Source organism: Scyliorhinus torazame, chromosome 4 (assembly GCF_047496885.1).
Source record: "Scyliorhinus torazame isolate Kashiwa2021f chromosome 4, sScyTor2.1, whole genome shotgun sequence".
In the NCBI taxonomy this organism is placed as follows: Eukaryota; Metazoa; Chordata; class Chondrichthyes; order Carcharhiniformes; family Scyliorhinidae; genus Scyliorhinus; species Scyliorhinus torazame.
In genome coordinates, this window is record NC_092710.1 from 37,244,556 (window position 1) to 37,262,604 (window position 18,049).

The 18,049-nt window shown below is 45.2% G+C and overlaps 4 non-coding genes across 4 annotated transcripts; all 4 read right to left on the reverse strand.

Moving 5' to 3' along the window:
• Positions 1 to 545: 545 nt before the first annotated feature.
• Positions 546 to 618, reverse strand: trnav-uac (transfer RNA valine (anticodon UAC)). Its single transcript has one exon. It is a non-coding gene; the product is annotated as a tRNA-Val (tRNA).
• Positions 619 to 2,037: 1,419 nt separating this feature from the next.
• trnav-uac (transfer RNA valine (anticodon UAC)) lies at positions 2,038 to 2,110 on the reverse strand. Its single transcript has one exon. It is a non-coding gene; the product is annotated as a tRNA-Val (tRNA).
• A 4,049-nt stretch (positions 2,111 to 6,159) lies between these two features.
• On the reverse strand, positions 6,160 to 6,233 carry trnai-aau (transfer RNA isoleucine (anticodon AAU)). The gene has a single exon. It is a non-coding gene; the product is annotated as a tRNA-Ile (tRNA).
• Positions 6,234 to 6,733: 500 nt separating this feature from the next.
• trnak-uuu (transfer RNA lysine (anticodon UUU)) lies at positions 6,734 to 6,806 on the reverse strand. Its single transcript has one exon. It is a non-coding gene; the product is annotated as a tRNA-Lys (tRNA).
• Positions 6,807 to 18,049: the final 11,243 nt, after the last annotated feature.

Sequence of the window (18,049 nt, forward strand, 5' to 3'; positions counted from 1 at the left end):
CTATTTTCATCGCTTTCAGATTGATCCCTGAAATATTTGCGTTGTGCCTATTTATTTTCATTTTTTTGCTGATTTTGAGCTCTTAGGCGAGTTGAATCTGGATTCCGACATGATCAGGAATTGAATTTCATTCAGTCCCAATAAAGGATGCTCTTTGGATCTGTCCGTTGCTGCTGTAAAGTTAAACCTCATTGTTATGTTCCAATAAATTCCATCACATTTATATTTAAATACATTTCACTTTGTTTTCTGAATTCAAAGAAATTCTGCACTCTGTCCCCTGGGTTTCTGTGGCCATTCGCACCCGGTTTCCCTGGGTTTCTGTGGTTATGGCTCATCTTTCTTTCTCACTCCACAGAATAAGTATTTCCCACTTTCTCTGTCTGTTCGCTTTGTCAAAGAGTCAACGGACTCGAAACGTTAGCTCTTTGCTCTCCCTGCAGATACTGCCAGACCTGCTGAGATTTCCCAGCATTTTCTCTTTCGCGGTTGTATTTCTGTTCACATGGAAATTCAATTGGTCACAACTCGTCCAAAAGCAGCAATGGCCCCACTGGGGCTCGAACCCAGGACCTGCTGCGTGTAACGCAGACGTGATAACCACTACACCATGGAACCAGCTGTCAGCAGCTACACTCCTTATATGACTGGAGTTTGTGATTGTTCCATCGCTCCGGAACCTTTGTCAAGCGTCTATTTGATGGGAATGGATCAGCTGTCAACACCTGACTTGCTGTATAACATGTTTTCGTGTCCCACAAAATCGCGTTCAGCTGATTGTGCCTAATTCTTTCTCTTTGAGTCAGGCAATTGTCGAAAAAGACTCAAAATGGAAGAGCGTTTCATGAAATGAAAATGAAATGAATATCGCTTATTGTCACAAGTAGGTTTCAATGAAGTTACTGTGAAAAGCCCCTAGTCACCACATTCCGGCGCCTGTTCGGGGAGGCCGATACGGCGCGGAAGTTGTGAGGCAAAGGGGAGGTTTCGCTTTTGTAAAGAACAGTTTTGAAGCAAGCGGGCTGGACGCAGCGAACCTTGAGTCAGGATGTTGAGTCATTGAGAGTCAGGAAGTGACTGTCCCAAACCCAACTGGGAATAACCAGTCTCCAGGAAAGGGACTCGGTGGGCGGAGTATCGGAGTGAAGCGTCGAAGAGCAGCACAGCGAGAGGAGCAACAGCGAAGGGGGAATGCGGTCACTACAAGCAGCATTACTCACAGCCCGGAAAGCTCAGTCGTTAAAGCACCAGACTTTTAATCTGAGGGACCAGGGTTCAAGTCCCTGTTCGGGCGATCATTTTAAATCCCAATGATCGAAGCTGACCTGAACTCATCGAGTGAATCCACTGGGAAAGAAGCCCATCGGCCCATTGTGCATCTGCTACCCCTCAAACCCCTGTCTGTTCCAATCCCTGTTTCAGCCAAGGACCGTCGCCTTTGCATTCCACGGGGTTCAAGGTTTCATTTATTCTCTTTTGTGTGAATAATACCATCATTACAAGGAGAAATCTCTGTTCATCGCATTCAGATTGATCCCTGAAATATTTGCGTTATGCTGAACTTTTTTCTTTTTTTTGCTGATTTTGAGCTCTTAGGCGAGTTGAATCTGAATTCCGACATGATCAGGAATTGAATTTCATTCAGTCCCAATAAAGGATGCTCTTTGGATCTGTTGCTGCTGTACAGTTAAACCTCATTGTTATGTTCCAATAAATTGCAATACATTTGTATTTAAATACATTTCAGTTTGTTATCTTAATTCAAAGCCATTCTGCACTCTGTCCCCTGGGTTTCTGTGGTCATTAGCACCCGGTTTCCCTGGGTTTCTGTGGCTATGGCTCATTTTTCTTTCTCACTCCACAGTATATATATTTCCCACTTTCTCTGTCCGCTTTGTCAAAGAGTCAACGGACTCGAAACGTTCGCTCTTTCCTCTCCCAACAGATGCTGCCAGATTTTCCAGCATTTTCTCTTTGGGAGTTATATTTCTGTTCACATGTTCATTCAATTGGTCACAACTTGTCCGAAAGCAGCAATAGTTCCAGTGGGGCTCGAACCCAGGACCTGCTGCGTGTAGAGCAGACGTGTTAACCACTACACCATGGAACCAGCCAGCGGCAGTTGCACTCCTTATATGACTGAAGTTTGTGATTGTTCCATCTCTCCGGAACCTTTGTAAAGCGTCTATTTGATGGGAATGGATAAGCAGTGTGCAGCTCAATGGTTAGAGCGTGGTGCAAATAACGCTAATAACGGGTTCGATCCTCGTACAGGTCAACAAGTGATCGGCTTGCCTCATATGTTTGCAGGCGACCAGCCCAGTGTTACCGGGGCGGCATTATTACTGGCCTGAAGCAGGGCAGAGACCCTTTTATCTGCTTGAATTCTCTTGGATAATATCTGCCACTTTTTCATTCTTTTACATTTCATTGCAATATTTCAGGCGACTCTGCTCCAGGCAGCGTTGCAAACAGCCACATTACGATGTCACATCAGCCGACCTTGAAATTGCGGCATTGAATAGATCAGCAGCGCTGTGCAGGAATTACTAACCTTCTTGCCAGTAATTTGGCTTAAATGCTGCCACCTTCAACAAACCGATTGCTTAACATGCAGTCGTTTGCTGTCTACGCCAAATACATTTGATGCTTCGAAATGTCTTTTTCAAAAAGCTGCACTACCCATTTATAATGTGGTGCTAATTACACTGATGTGGAAATGCGGGCGTTGGACTCGGGTGAGCACAGTAAGAAGTCTTACAACACCAGGTTAAAGTCCAACAGGTTTGTTCCGATGCCACTAGCTTCCGGAGCGCTGATCCTTCCTCAGGTAATTGCACTGAAACACGTCTGGAACGATCAAAATACATTGAGGCGAGAAGTATACATGTTTGCTAATCTATTGAGAGGCGACGCATGATCTCCCGGTTAATGTCCTTAATTTATAAATCCCCGAATCATTTACCCCAATTTAAAATTCAGCTGGCTCATCATCATTTCGTGCTGAAGCAGCAGCCGTCCATTCGGACTAATGTGAGCGCCTGTCCTGCAATTGCAAATAATCTGCATGATGTTGAGATGCTGGCGCTGGATACAGAAAGAAGTGTGACAGCAACAAGAAGTGTGACAGCAACACGTTTATTTGAAATCACAAGCTTTGGCATCGCCGTCCCTTCATCAGTTGAAGTGATGAAGGACCACTTTACCTGATGAAGGCACAGCGCTGCCAAAGCTCACGATTTCAAATCAACCTGTTGGACTTTAATATGGTGTTGCGAGACTTCTTAGTGAATAATCCGCACGCACTTTCTTGCGGCACGGTTACATTTCGACTGGATTTTGAATTCACAGGGTCAGCTGCGTTTACTCTTTCAATGAAGAAAGCCGTCCAAAGGCTTTTGCAGACAAGTACTGGAAATGTGAGCCGTAGAACATCCCGTGCTAGAATAATACTAATCTTTACTGTCACAAGTAGGCGTACATTAAAACTAGCTATAAGTTACTGTGAAATTTCGATCATAAAGATGAATACATGAGAAATTTGATGAGGGGAAAGTTTGCAGATTGGGCGATGCTCGAGGCACAATGTATTCAACAATGCCGAAGCCAGCGTAAGTGCTGGTGAGCAGTTTGTCAGTTGGAAACGTGCAGAAAGTTCAAGGGGAAAGCAAATCCTTACGGCTTGCTGGCAACCTAAAGGGTGGAATTTACAAAAGGCAAGTTCGCCCGATCCAGCTTGTTCGCGATCAGTCAGGAAAGAATACTCAATTCTCCATTCACGACTTGACTAAATTTGGAATCGACATGGTTACACGAGGTGCTTGTATGGAAATGGGCGGTTAGCTCCATGGTTACAGCGTGGTGCTAATAACGCCAAGGTCGCGGGCTCGATCCTCGTACGTGTCAACAAAACAACTGCGTCACGAAATGATCTGCTTGCGTCATATGTTTGCAGGCAACCAGCCCAGTGTTACTGAGGCGACGTTATTACTGACCTGAGGCAGCGCAGAGTCGATTTTATCTGCTTGACTCCTCTTGGATAATATCTGCCATTTTATCATTCTTTTACATTTCTGCGCCACAAACGTGTCGGTAACATGTTTCCAAAGTTTCCTAGTCCACACCGGTGACAATTCACGTCGTTCTGAACAATGTCTGACCTCCAATTCCTGCTATTTTCAGGCAAATCTGCTCCAGGCAACGTTGGAAATAGCCACGCAACATGTTAGACGAGCCCACCATTCAGGACTGGAGTGAATTTGGAAACGTCATGGTCACTCCAGCCAATAATGCATACATGGCCGGTTCGCTCAGATGGTTAGAGCGTGGTGCTAATAACACCAAGGTGAGTAATAATGCCGCCTCAGAAACACTGGGTTGGTTGCCTGCAAACCTATGAGGCAAGCAGATCACTTCGTGACGGAGTTGTTTTGTTGACCCGTACGAGGATCGTCCCCGCAACGTTTGCTTGATTGGAACCACGCTCCAACCATTGAGCGAACGGCCATGTACGGATGATCACCTCGTGTGACCATGTCGATTCCAAATTTAGTCCAGTCGTGAATGGAGAATTGAGTATTCTTTCCTGACTGATCGCGAACAAGCTGGATTGGGCGAATTTGCCTTTTGTAAATTCCACCCTTTAGGTTGCCAGCAAGCCGTAAGGATTTGCTTTCCCTTGAACTTTCTGCACGTTTCCAACTGACAAACTTCTCACCAACACTTACGCTGGCTTCGGCATTGTTGAACACATTGTGCCTGGAGCATCGCCCAATCTGCAAACTTTCTCCTCATCAAATTTCTCATGTATTCATCTTTATGATCGAAATTTCACAGGAACTTATAGGCAGTTATAATGTACGCCTACGTGTGACAGTAAAGATTGTTATTATTCTAGCACGGGATGTGCTACGGCTCACATTTCCAGTACTTGTCCGCAAAAGCCTTTGGGCGGCTTTCTTCATTGAATGAGTAAAAGCAGCTGACCCTGTGAATTCAAAATCCAGTCGAAATGTAACCGTGCCGCAATAAAGTGCGTGCTGATTATTCAGTAAGAAGTCTCACAACACCATATTAAAGTCCAACAGGTTGATTTGAAATCGTAACCTTTGGCAGCGCTGTGCCTTCATCAGGTAAAGTTGTCCTTCATCACTTCAACTGATGAAGGGACGGCGCTGCCAAAGCTTGTGATTTCAAATAAACCTGTTGCTGTCACACTTCTTGTTGCTGTCACACTTCTTTCTGTATCCAGCGCCAGCATCGCAACATCATGCAAATTATTTGCAATTGCAGGACAGGCGCTCACATTAGTCCGAATGGACGGCTGCTGCTTCAGCACGAAATGATGATGAGCCGGCTGAATTTTAAATTGGGGTAAATGGTTCGGCGATTTACAAGCTAAGGACATTAACCGGGAGATCATGCGTCGCCTCGCAATAGATTTGCAAACAAGCATACCTCTCGCCTTAAGGTATTTTGATCGTTCCAGACGTGTTTCAGTGTAATTACCTGAGGAAGGAGCAGTGCTCCGGAAGCTAGTGACATCGGAACAAACCTGTTGGACTTTAACCTGTTGTTGTAAGACTTCTTACTGTGATCGCCCCAGTCCAACGCCCGCATCTCCACATCAGTGTAATTAGCACCACATTATAAATGGGTAGTGCAGCTTTTAGAAAAAGACATTTCGAAGCATCAAATGTATTTGGCGTAGCCAGCAAACGACTGCATGTTAAGCAATCGGTTTGTTGAAGGTGGCAGCATTTGAGCCAAATTACTGGCAAGAGGGTTAGTAATTCCTGCACAGCGCTGCTGATCTATTCATTGCCGCAATTTCAAGGTAGGCTGATGTGACATCGTACCGTGGCTATTTGCAACGCTGCCTGGAGCAGATTAGCCTGAAATATTGCAATGAAGGAGACGTAAAGCACAGTTCAGAGCGACGTGAATTGTCATCTGCAGGAGTTCGCTATTGATTAGGAGACGTTGGCCACATTTGTGACACAGAAATGTAAAAGAACGATAGGTTTTCAGAAAAAGAGGCAGATATTGTCCAAGAGGCGCCAAGCAGTTAAAGGGGACTCTGCGCCGCCGCAGCGGAGTCAAAATGCCGCTCCAGCTTGCCGGAAAAGTGGAAATTATTTCACGGTATGGTTATTTCGTTGGCCAGTACGGGGATCGAACCCGCGACCTTGGCGTTATTAACACCACGCTCGAACCATCTGAGCTAACCGACCATGCATGCATTGTCGACTTTCCCTGCTCTCTGCCCTGCTTTCTCGGGTCTTGCTTTACACATTCTCAATTCCTGCCTTTTGTTTCCGTCCCCACTGACTTCCTACATCGGTTCCCATCCCCCTGCCACATTAGTTTAAACCCTCCCCAACTGCACTAGCAAACTAGCAATCATGTCAGAATTCAGATTCAACTCGCCTAAAAGCTCAAAATCAGCAAAAAAAAAAGAAAATAAATCAGCATAACGCAAATATTTCAGGGATCAATCGGAAAGCGATGAACAGAGATTTATCCTTGTAATGACGGTATTATTCACACAAACGAGAATAGATGAAACCTTGAACACCGTGGAATGCAAAGGCGACGGTCGTTGGCTGAAACTGGGATTGGAACAGACAGAGGTTTGAGGGGCAGCAGAGGCACAATGGGCCGATGGGCTTCTTTCCCAGTGGATTAACTCGATGAGTTCAGGCCAGCGTCGATCATAGGGATTTAAAATGATCGCCCGAACAGGGACTTGAACCCTGGACCCTCAGATTAAAAGTCTGATGCTTTACCGACTGAGTTACCCGGGCTGTGAGCAATGTTGCATGTAGTGACCTCATTCCCCCTTCGGTGTTGCTCCTCTCGATCCGTGTTGCCCGTATTTCCTCTTCTTATGCTGTGTATCTCCTCCAGAAGAAACCGCTGCTTCCTTTGCCCTGCTCCACTCTCTGAATCCGGACAGCATATCAGCAGCTCCGCCTGTGGATTCAGGGCGAGTTCAGAGTTGTGCTGCTCTTCGGCGCTTCACTCTGATACTCCGCCCACCGAGTCCCTTTCCTGGAGACTGGTTATTGCCAGTTGGGTTTGGGACAGTCACTTCCTGACTCTCAATGACTCAACATTCTGACTCAAGGCACGCTTGCTTCAAAACTGTTCTTTACAAAAGCGAAACCACCCCTTTGCCTAACAACTTCCGCGCCGTTCCGGCGTCCCCGAACAGGCGCCGGAATGTGGCGACGAGGGGCTTTTCACAGTAACTTAATTGAAGCCCACTCGTGACAATAAGCAATTTTCATTTCATTTTCAATTCATTAAACACTCTTTCATTTTGAGTCTTTTTCGAGAATTGCCTGGCTCAAAAAGAGCCAGGAGTCCTGAAGTCCAAGGCGGCCTTCAGGACGCGCGACAACGCAGAATCGCCGAGCAGAAACTTATAGCCAAGTTCCCACATGAGTGCGGCCTCAACTGAGACCTGGGATTCATGTCGCATTACATTCATCCCCCACCATTTGGCCTGCGAAATCCTACCAGCTGTCCTGGCTTGACACAATTCACACCTCTTTAACCTGGGGTTACCACATCTCTGGATCTGTAAAGATTTAATCACCTGCTAATGGTCGCATTCCAAGCATTGTCTGGCATCATTGAATCTGTCTATATATATGTTTCTGGAACATACCTCTTCATTCACCTGAGGAAGGAGCAGTCCCCGAAAGTTCGTGACATCGAAACAAACATGTCGGACTTTAACCTGGTGTTGTAAGACTTCGTACTGTGTTAAAATGAAAGACAAGAATAGAAAAGCAATCTGAACAACATGTTTTTTTATTATCTCTTACCGTCAAAGAGAGTTATCACACCCAGTAAAATATACATTTTGTTGCACACACGCTCCTACTGGCAGAGGTAGTGAGATCTGTAGCCTATCAATACTTTATTGAGTCCTGTGGGCAGCCGCTTTTAATATAATTAAGGAAACCAGAGGAGAAGTGACGGCTGCATTAATGGACTAACCCCTTTATTTGAAACAGCCATTCCGAGTCTACGTGCTTACTAATATTCTTGGCTGCGTGCAGTTGGGATCCGGAACAAGGGAAACTCTTTTTTACTTTCGCTGAGAACTTTTCAACTATTTACAGAATCAAATTATAATGAGGGCGCTAAAAGAAACCATTTGGACTCGTCCCCGGCTCTCCAAAGGAACATCATGATGTCCTGCGATTCCTGTCTCTCCCATATCCCCGGATTCCTATCAATTTATAGTCACTGTCAAATTATCCACGAATACCTGTCCACTTATCGAGATATGACTTGTAAAGTCCCCACATTTTTACTAACTAGTCCAAATCTTTATGACCATTTGACCAATTTTGATTGCAAGCATGGGATATCGGTGACGATCGCTGGCTAAACATTTACTGCACATCGCTGATTGTCCTTGAACTGAATGGTTTGCTTATCCATTTCTGAGGCGATTAAGGAGCCAACCACATCTCTGTCGATTTGGAGTGACATGTTGGCCAGGTCAGGTATGGACGGCAGAGTTCCTTCCTCAAAGGAAGTGATTTTTTAATAAATACATTCCGGTTTGTCAACTGAACTCAAATCCCATTTACAGTGTTGCGATTGGAAGTCGGATCCTCACAGTATGAACCTGGGTCTTTGGATTAGTTGTCTAGCAAGAGACAATACCACTGTGCTCCCACCTTCCCCGTGCTGAGAAAACCGGCGTTCAGCAAGCCCTTTCCATGTAGGGAAGAAAAAAAGTTCAGAATTATCTCATTGCCACTCGCCAATTACCTGCCCTCTGGTATTTTGATGCTCATCTTTGCACCGGTGAAAAGAAGCAGTGCTGTAAACCCCAACCATTGACACACGAACCTAACAATGGGCAACGGTAATCGGAAAGCAGCAACGCCTTTCCACAGCAGAGACACACACCATCAGTTGGAAGGCGATTGATCACAGATATGTTTTTAGTTGCCGTCAGAATGACATCAATACGTTCCATGCCACCACCAGACTAACCATGGACTACTCTCCAGAATTGGTTGCCTTCTTGGACACACTAACCTCCATCAAGGACGGTGGCCTCAGCACGTCGCTTTACCGCAAGCCCACGGATAACCACACGATGCTCTTTCTACAACTTCCACCCGAACCACATCAAAGAAGCTCTCCCCTATGGACAAGCCCTCCGTGTACAAAGGATCTGCTCAGGCGAGGAGGAACAAAACCGGCATCTACAAACACCGAAAGCCGCCCTTGTAAGAATGGGATGTGGCTCTCAACTCATCGATCCACAGTTCCAACGTACCACAGCAAAAAACCGAAGCGACCTCGTCAGAAGACAAACACGGGACGCAACCGACAGAGCACCCTTCGTCGTCCAGTACGTCCCCGGAGCGGAAAAACTACGACATCTTCTTCACAGCCTTCAACACGTCATCGCCGAAGATGAACATTTTGCCAAGGCCATCCCCACAACCCCTTGTCTTCAAACAACCGCACAACCTCAAACAGACCATTGTTTGAAGCAAACACCCCAGCCTTCAGGAGTACAGCGACCAAAACGCCACAGAACCCTGCCATGGCAATCTCTGTAATACCTGCCAGATCATCGAAATTTGTACCTCCATTACGCATGAGAACACCATCCATCAAGGTATGCGGTACATACTTTTATGACTCGGCCAATGTCCTCTGCATCATACAGTGCTGGAAATGATGTCCGAGGCGTGATACATTGGCGAGACCAAGCATACGTTGCGACAACGGACGAACGGACATTAAGCAAGAATTGCAAGGCAGGAATGTTCCCTTCCAACCGTGGAACATTTCAGCAGTCAAGGACATTCAGTCTCTGGTCTTCGGGTGAGCGCTCTCCATGACTTCCTTTAGGATATGTGACAACGCCAAGCAGAAACTGATAGCCGAGTTCTGCTGTGCGCACGAGTACGGCCCCAATGGGGAGCTTGGAGTCATGTCTCATTACATTCACCCCCTACTATCTGGCCTGAGCTTCCGAAATCCTACCAACAGCACTGGCTTCAGACAATTCACACCTCTTTAACCTGTGATTATGCCTCTCCCCAGACGCACCGTCTAGACCTGTAAAGACTTAATTACCTGCAAAGACTCGCATTCAAAGTATCATTTTGCATCATTGAATTTGTCCATATATCTGTTTGTGGAATCCACCTCTTCATTCACCTGATGAAGGATCTGCGCTCCGAAAGCTAGTGATTCGAAACAAACCTGTTGGACTATAACATGGTGTTGTAAAACTTCTTACTGTGCCCACCCCAATCCAACGCCGGATCCTCCACACCATAATTTCACAAGAACTCGTTGCAACAAGAGGCTTTTCAAATCTTCGAACACGCTCTGCCATTCGATACCATGGTGGCTGATCTCTACTCTGACTTAACACCTGCCCATTCTCCATAACCCCGCAACCCATTACCAAATAAAAACCCGCCTGTATCCTCCTTGAATTTACTCAAAGTCCCGGCATGCACTGCACTCTGGGTTAGTGAACCGCTTATCCTAAAACTATGACCCCTCATTCTGGATTATCCCACAAGGGGAAGCATCCGCTCCCCTCGACTTTATCAATTCATTTCATCATCTTATATATCTCCGTTAGACCTCCTCTCATTCCTCTAATCTCGACAGAGTATAGGCCTCAACTGCTCAATCTTACTTCACATGACAAACTCCTTACATCTAGAATCCAGTGAGTCTCCTCTCACCTGCCCCTCTGAAGCAACTAGATCCCTCCTCAAATAAGGGATGCCAAAACTTTACCCATTTCTCCAGATGCGGTTTCATCGACGCATTGTACATTTTCCAGTAACACGTCCCTACTTTGTACTCCATCCCATTAGCTAAAAGGGCCATAATTCCATTTGCCTCATGATTACTTGCTGTACATACTGTTCTGAGAATCGTGCACGAGGCCCCCAGATCCCTCTGCACTGAATCACGTTGAGACTTCCCTCCATTTAGATGGGAAAACTAGTAATTCCTCAAGGGGAACCGGTCAGTGTTGAATGAAGGAGTCCTGAATAAGGCAGGGGTAACGTGGGGGGGCGGGGGGGGGGGGATATGGAAGTGAACACTTGCTATCACTATTGGAGAAGTGACCAAGGGAAAGCATGAATTAATCAAATAATTATGGGCGAAGGTAGAGAGACATGACTGGTTGAATGGCTCATTCTGGAGCCGGTGCTGACATGATGGTCCGCATGACATTCCACTACGCTGTAAATGTTCTGATTCTATGATTCAGAATTTATCACCCCCCAACTGCGGATGGCTCAGGAACAATTGGATTATACGTGAAAGAGTGCGTAACCTTTCTGTCCATGGTATTTGTGAGCGGCTTAATACATTCCCTGGAGGAAGCATTATCAGACTCTCCATGTTTCTTTCACCTCCTCCAACCAAATAATTTCACACGCATGAAGGCACATCCGGGGAATGACCATGGCAATGATCAACAAGAACCTTTTCGCTTTCTGCTCCCACCAATCGAAATCTGAATCCTCTTCCTGCACAATGTTTGTTCTGTGCCAATTTCTAAGACAAACGTGAGGAATACAGGCACATGGCCTGATTTAAGGACTGTTTTATTAATTGATCCAGTATGACAAATTATATGCGTATTCACAAAACTCGAAAAACACATTCAAATGTCATTGCCCAAAGTCAAATGACATTCATGTTTTCTACCTAGATTACGTTGCAATCTGAGTTGTTCTTGTACCAAAATGGAACATAAGAAATATCAAACTGTTCATTACAGGTCATGCAATGACACCTAATTTGCCCACATAGATCGTGTTGCACTTTAAGGTGCTTCAATACAATTGTGATACATATGACATTAAATGCGTCAATTCAATGTGAGCCATATGGTTAGAGAGAGTGTACACGATTCCCGTCACAAGGTGTATTTTGGGTTCAAGGACGGAGCCAGCCAGGCTTCCCATTGTGACTCTGCGGCCATGCTTTAGAACGACCCTAAGTACATTGTCCTTGGGTCTGGAAAGTGCCACTTTGCAGCACTTGGTCGGGAACAACAATCAGCACCGGAAGGCCAAGACACACAAGGAACACATTTACACCAACATCTTTGCACTGGCAGAGGAGGGTCTACTCAGCCTACTTCCACGTTTCCAGCTCTTGGTATGCAGGACCGCAAGTCTATCTGAACATGCGATGCATAATTCTTCCTCTTCCGCCATTTCAGACAGTGCATCCCAGAAATCCACCGTCCTCCGGCTTTAAATGTTTGATGTTCTGGATGCTCTGGGGGTGCGCAAACGTTCTATGATGTCATTTCGGTTTCTACAAACAGAAAATAATGTTGCAACATGCTACTCCCCCCGCGGGATTCCACGGTGTATAAATGATCCGACCTGGGAAAGTATATAATCAGTGTTCAACCCAGACATTTTCTATGGTACAAAGGGATATATCATTTCCTGCTGAAAATGCATTTTCCGACTGACACAATTCTGAAAATATACAACATTACCCTTGCCGCCATCGGTGTTCCTGGTAAGTGTTTGTACCCGAGCAGACGTGTGTGCGAGCGGCCCCCGGGCTTTACTCTGTGAATTATAACGTCGCATACTGACAGTTATGAAGAGGGTGGGGCTTTGGTATCGGTTTTGTTGATCCGATTTAAAGTTGACGTTTTGCAACATTGTTCCAATGAGAATAATAATAATCTTTATTGTCACAAGTTTTAACACTGCAATGAAGTTACTGTGAAAAGCCCTGAGTCGCCACATTCTGTCCCCTGTTTTGGCTCACCGTGGGAAAATGTCCAATTCACACAACAGCCCGTCTTTCGGGACTTGTGGGAGGAAACCGGGGCGCCCGAAATAAATCCACGCAGACACAGGGAGAACGTGCAGACCCCACACAGACAGTGACCCAAGCTGGAACTCGAACCTGGAACCCTGGTGCTGCGAATCAACTGTGCTACCCACTGTGCTACAGTGCGCCCATGAATGTAGAGGTTCCATGAGGTATCAACTTGTGTTGACTTTCCTGGAAAACTGCCTGCTGGTGACATGTAGACCAACGCAGAAAACGGAGGCAATGTATTTCTGGATGTAGCTGTCACAGTGGAGTTGTCCCGAGTGTTGGGCACTCACTGGAGGGGGATATCTGATCGCAGTGGTAAGGTACTTGGGGTATGTCTCAGCGTAGGAACAAATCGGGTGCGAGTCACTAATTGGAATGGAAATAAAGAAGGTCCAGTTTTGATTTTTCGCCTGAATTATCTTTCATCAGAAGAAGCTGCTTCCGTGTTTTATGAATGTAATTCATTTCGAAGGGGAATCATTTTGCTGAAGGTTGGTGATAAGTGCATCAATCAAAATAGGTTTTTGTTTTATCTCGTGTTGTATGGCACTGGCAAAAACGGATATTTGCTATTTATTGACAACCAAAGAGGAGAACAGCACAGTTTCATTGATTAATTTATTAGATCGACATTTAACTGTTTTCATGTAAATAATTCCCCTTCACAAATCACTGTCATGAAATTCTGTTTCTCCTATGTGCTGAATTCTATTTCCTAACCTTGACATCGGATAAATATGAACATTCGACCTGAAATGTTACTCCTTAGTCGATAATTTAGCAAATCACGAGGTGTTGCTGTTGCACGTGTGTTCTGATTCTTGCAGAGAATTCTGCATATCTGGTTTTCTACTTCTTATCCCGCCTGTCCTGCTCCAGCAGGAATTATGCTGGGGCTGGGCGCCTGATTTGAATCACCCACCCCTGGCGTCTTTGTGGTAAGTCTGAGTAAAACGGGCAAATCTGGCCTGTCACACATAAAACTGGAAAACAAATGAAATGAGTAACTTCCAGCCTCACGAGGTATTTACTTTCCAGTCCGAATTCAAGCAGAGGATGCCTTCCCATGATTCCGATTGGAATCCTTTAATCGTGGATGTGGGACTGGAGGTGGGTTTGGTTTGGTTGAGATTATTAAAACTGTACTGTATGGTGTGGCTGCAACCAGCCAACATTATTGCTAAAACCCTGATCTAATGTTTGCGTCAGATACTTTGAATATTTGGTGAATCATTGCTCTCTTTATTCTCTTCTCTCTCTTGCTCCCAACAAGTTAATCTAGTGGCGATTATGATCCTATCACGGGGAAAGTGTGGCCTCTCGACCTGCACCACTCGCTACATGATGGCAATGGCAATGGGGGATCTAGCGTTCATTATCACTGATCTCATTTTGTGGAAGATTGTTAATTATTATTATCCATGGGCTTTCTTGTACATTACGCATGTGTGCAGAATTATGAATGTCCTGCGTCTTGCAGCTACAGACTGTTCTGTTTGGTTCACTGTCACTTTTACCTTTGACCGATTCGTGGCAATCTGTTGCCAGAAGCTGAAAGCAAAATATTGCACTGAAAAAATGGCGTCTGTGATTCTAGCAACAATTTGCACTCTGATTTGTTTGAAAAGCATCCCCTACTACTTTCCACTTGAACCTCTTGTGATAATCAACAATGTGCCGTGGTTCTGTTATGTCAAGGCAAGCTACTATACTGAGCCTGCATGGGCAGGATATGACTGTTTTAGTGTTGTATTAAACCCATTGCTCCCATTCGTTTTAATTCTGTTCTTCAACGCCCTGACAGTCAGACACATTTTAGTGGCAAGTCGAGTCCGTAAACAACTAAGGGGTCAGAGCAAGAGAGAGAATGACAGTGACCCAGAGATGGAGAGCAGAAAGAAATCTGTGATTTTACTCTTTAGCATATCCGGCAGCTTCATACTTCTATGGTTGGTGTATGTTTTTCATTTCTTATATAATCGCATTGCGGGCAAAAATAGCAGAGATTATAGCAGCTCGGAATTTATATTTAGGGAAGTCGGAGAAACCCTGCAACATTTAAGTTGCTGCACAAACACATTTATTTATGGGGCCACTCAGTCCAGTTTCAGAAAACAGCTCAAGAGCACAGTAATCTATCCGGTACCAGCAATTATTCAATGTATAACTAAACGAATCAACTGAACGCAGCCCAGTAATGTGCACCAGTGCTTCCAACACATGCGACTTATATGCATTCTCAGACTCCCACACACGACAAAAAGCAGTGAATATTTATCTGGACAGAATTGACTGCTGAAGCAGCCATCCTAATCGTCACAGCGCCAGATACCAAATGCCTCTTGCAGGGCTGGATAGGGAACTGCATCCACGATATTGCCTTTGTTTGGCTCTAAGGTTCAACCAACGGCCTTGAGTGCTGGTGTACATTCTGCCCACAGTCAAGCAGCTGCTCGATCTGAAACGGCTCATCCTTCTTTCCAAACTGGTCGATAGACTCTTTGATCCCAATTTCAGGGTTTTCTTTCTTCCATTTACGGGATATGAGCGTCGCTGGTTCGGCCAGCATTTATTGTGCATCCCTCGTTGCCCATCAGAAGGTGGTGGTGACCTGCCTGCGGGAAAATTGATTCGCAATGTCTGGAGTATCGAATGTTAAATCCCCCCAGTCGGATTCCCATCCTTTCGCATCACAATGACGGCAATGATTTAGGTTAAAATTTCAGATTGCACTCGAGAACAAATAAAATTTGCAACGCTTTCAACACAGACCTAAACCTGTCTAAGCTTGAACTCATTCAAACTTTGCTGCCTTGTCCAAAGCCCTACCCCTGCTCAGTCACCTCACTCTCTTTCACGCTGCTCGCCATTGGATCTCAGCGACGCCACACAATGACCTTCAAACGTCCATCCTTTTCATTTTTTTGCATCATCCATGGATTTATTCCTCCATCTCACTGTGTCAGTAGGTCTAGATTTCCCCCCCAAAACCACAGTGATACTTTCTGACCGCCTTTCAGACATTCCTTAAAATATCTCAGCCATACCGTGCATGTGACGACATCTCCTTTATGTCCAGTTCTGCAATGTTGCTGTTGTGATTCTCTGTGAAGTGTTCAGGATGGAATCATGAGGTTCAGTCCATTATTAAAATAGAAATTGTTTCCTTTGTCCTCCCCGCATTGTCTCTCTTGCTGTCGACATGCCTCTCTCAGACTCTCTTTCTCGACCTTACATTTTTTCCTAAAAACTAACCGAACCCTAACAGAAACTATAACGCAAACGGCAAAAACTGTTACTACCAAACCGGACAAGGAGCAAACCCTGAGCTCAAGCCGTAACTCCAAGACGAATATCACCAATATTGTCATCCCGAATGAAAACCAAAGCTGAAGTGAACGCCTTGCAATTATCCGAACCGTGGCTGAAAATGTATTGTGAATCATAGTTGGACGTTGAACTATCACGGTAATCCTAAAGCTGCATGGCAACTGAAATCCCAATAATATCATTGGTCCTAACCCCACTTGGAACAGAAACTCAAACTGTGACTTACATTTTAACGTGAAACATGACGGTCCCATGAAATGTAAAAATAACTGCTATTCGAAACCAAGCTCTAATCCTAATCTAAATCTACTCTTCATTTAAAAAAACAATGATTGCACTAAATTAAGCCGCACCCTTAACCCTCAACTTAAATTCAAATGCAACATAATCCTGAATGCCAATTTGCAATAGGACCTCAGTTGAAAAGAACGTGCACACTTGTCGGAAGGCAATCGGAACCTTAATCTGAATGCCTGCATTTTGTCCATTGAAAAGTTCTCGCCTATCGCACGCTGCTGACCCCAGACTGCACGTTACCTCAGCTTCCCGGGAAATTGTGGTTTTAAACGCATGCTAAAACTGCACCTTTGTGTTATGGATCATCCCAGATGGGGATGATGAATATAGAGGCCACAGAACTGAGGGCAAGAGTACAGATTTGGGGTATGCAGCGCGTGGTAAGCAGGAGTTTGTACTCCTGATTTGGGCAGCAGGGTAACACAGAACTTAGCACTGTTGCTTTGCAGCACCAGGGCCCCAGGTTCTGTTCCCGCTTGGGTCACTGTGTGCGGAGTCCGTCGGTTCTCCCCTTGTCTGTGTGGATTTCCGCCGGGCGCTCCGATTTCCTCCCACAAGTCCAGAAATTCGTGCATGTTAGGTGAATTGGACACTCTGAATTCTCCCTCAGTGTGCGGAACAGCCGTCGCAGTGTGGCGACTAGGGAAGTTTTATAGTATCTTCATTGTAGTGTTAACGTAAGCCTGCTTGTGACACTAATAAACATTATTATTACTACCATTATGTTTTAGTATTATATCCCTGTTTACTGCATATTTAACCACACAGGGAAAGAGGTAGTGGAGTTTTACCTCTGGCTCCAGATTCACTGAGCATTTTTCAGCCACACCCAGAGTGATGGTCATAGGACAAGTTCAAAACGTAAGAAAGCGCAGCCGGTAGCCATTTTTGAACCGAACAACGAGGATGAGAGAATTTTCTTATGAAGGGAGATTGAGTAGAACGAGCAAGTATTCGTTGATATATACACTGAACGGCACACTTTTGCTAACGTATGCAGTTCTTGGGGATTCAACAGAGTTACGTTGGCGATGACGTGTCTTCCTGTTGAAGAGTTAAACGCTCCGGGTCACAGGACAAGCTAGAGCAATTTGGGAAGGAGGAAATGTGGCAGAGAATGGGTATTCTTATGTTCCTGAAGTGGGGTTCTTTTAGGAATAATCTGAGGACAGGATATATCGGAGCAATGCCAATCTTCATCGTGTATTTGTGGTCATTGATCTCCTCTGCGCACCTGAGAGAAAATATCCGTGTTAGGAGAATTTTCTCGAAATATTTCCAAGGATGCAAATCGACAATAGCAACTTATCAAAATAAATCCCCTGCTTCGTTCATAGCAGAAGTTGTGGAAGGAACTTTAACACCAGGGGCATCGACAGCAGGCAATAGCTAGGTAACCAAATATTTGGGCAAATGGAAGGCGGGAGTTGTTTCCTAAAGCTACACAAAGGGTGGAAATGTTTTGTGAACAAGAACAAGTATTGGGAACCAGGCAGCTGAGACCACGGAGACCAGGTTGCAATCATTTGGACGGCAAAGAACT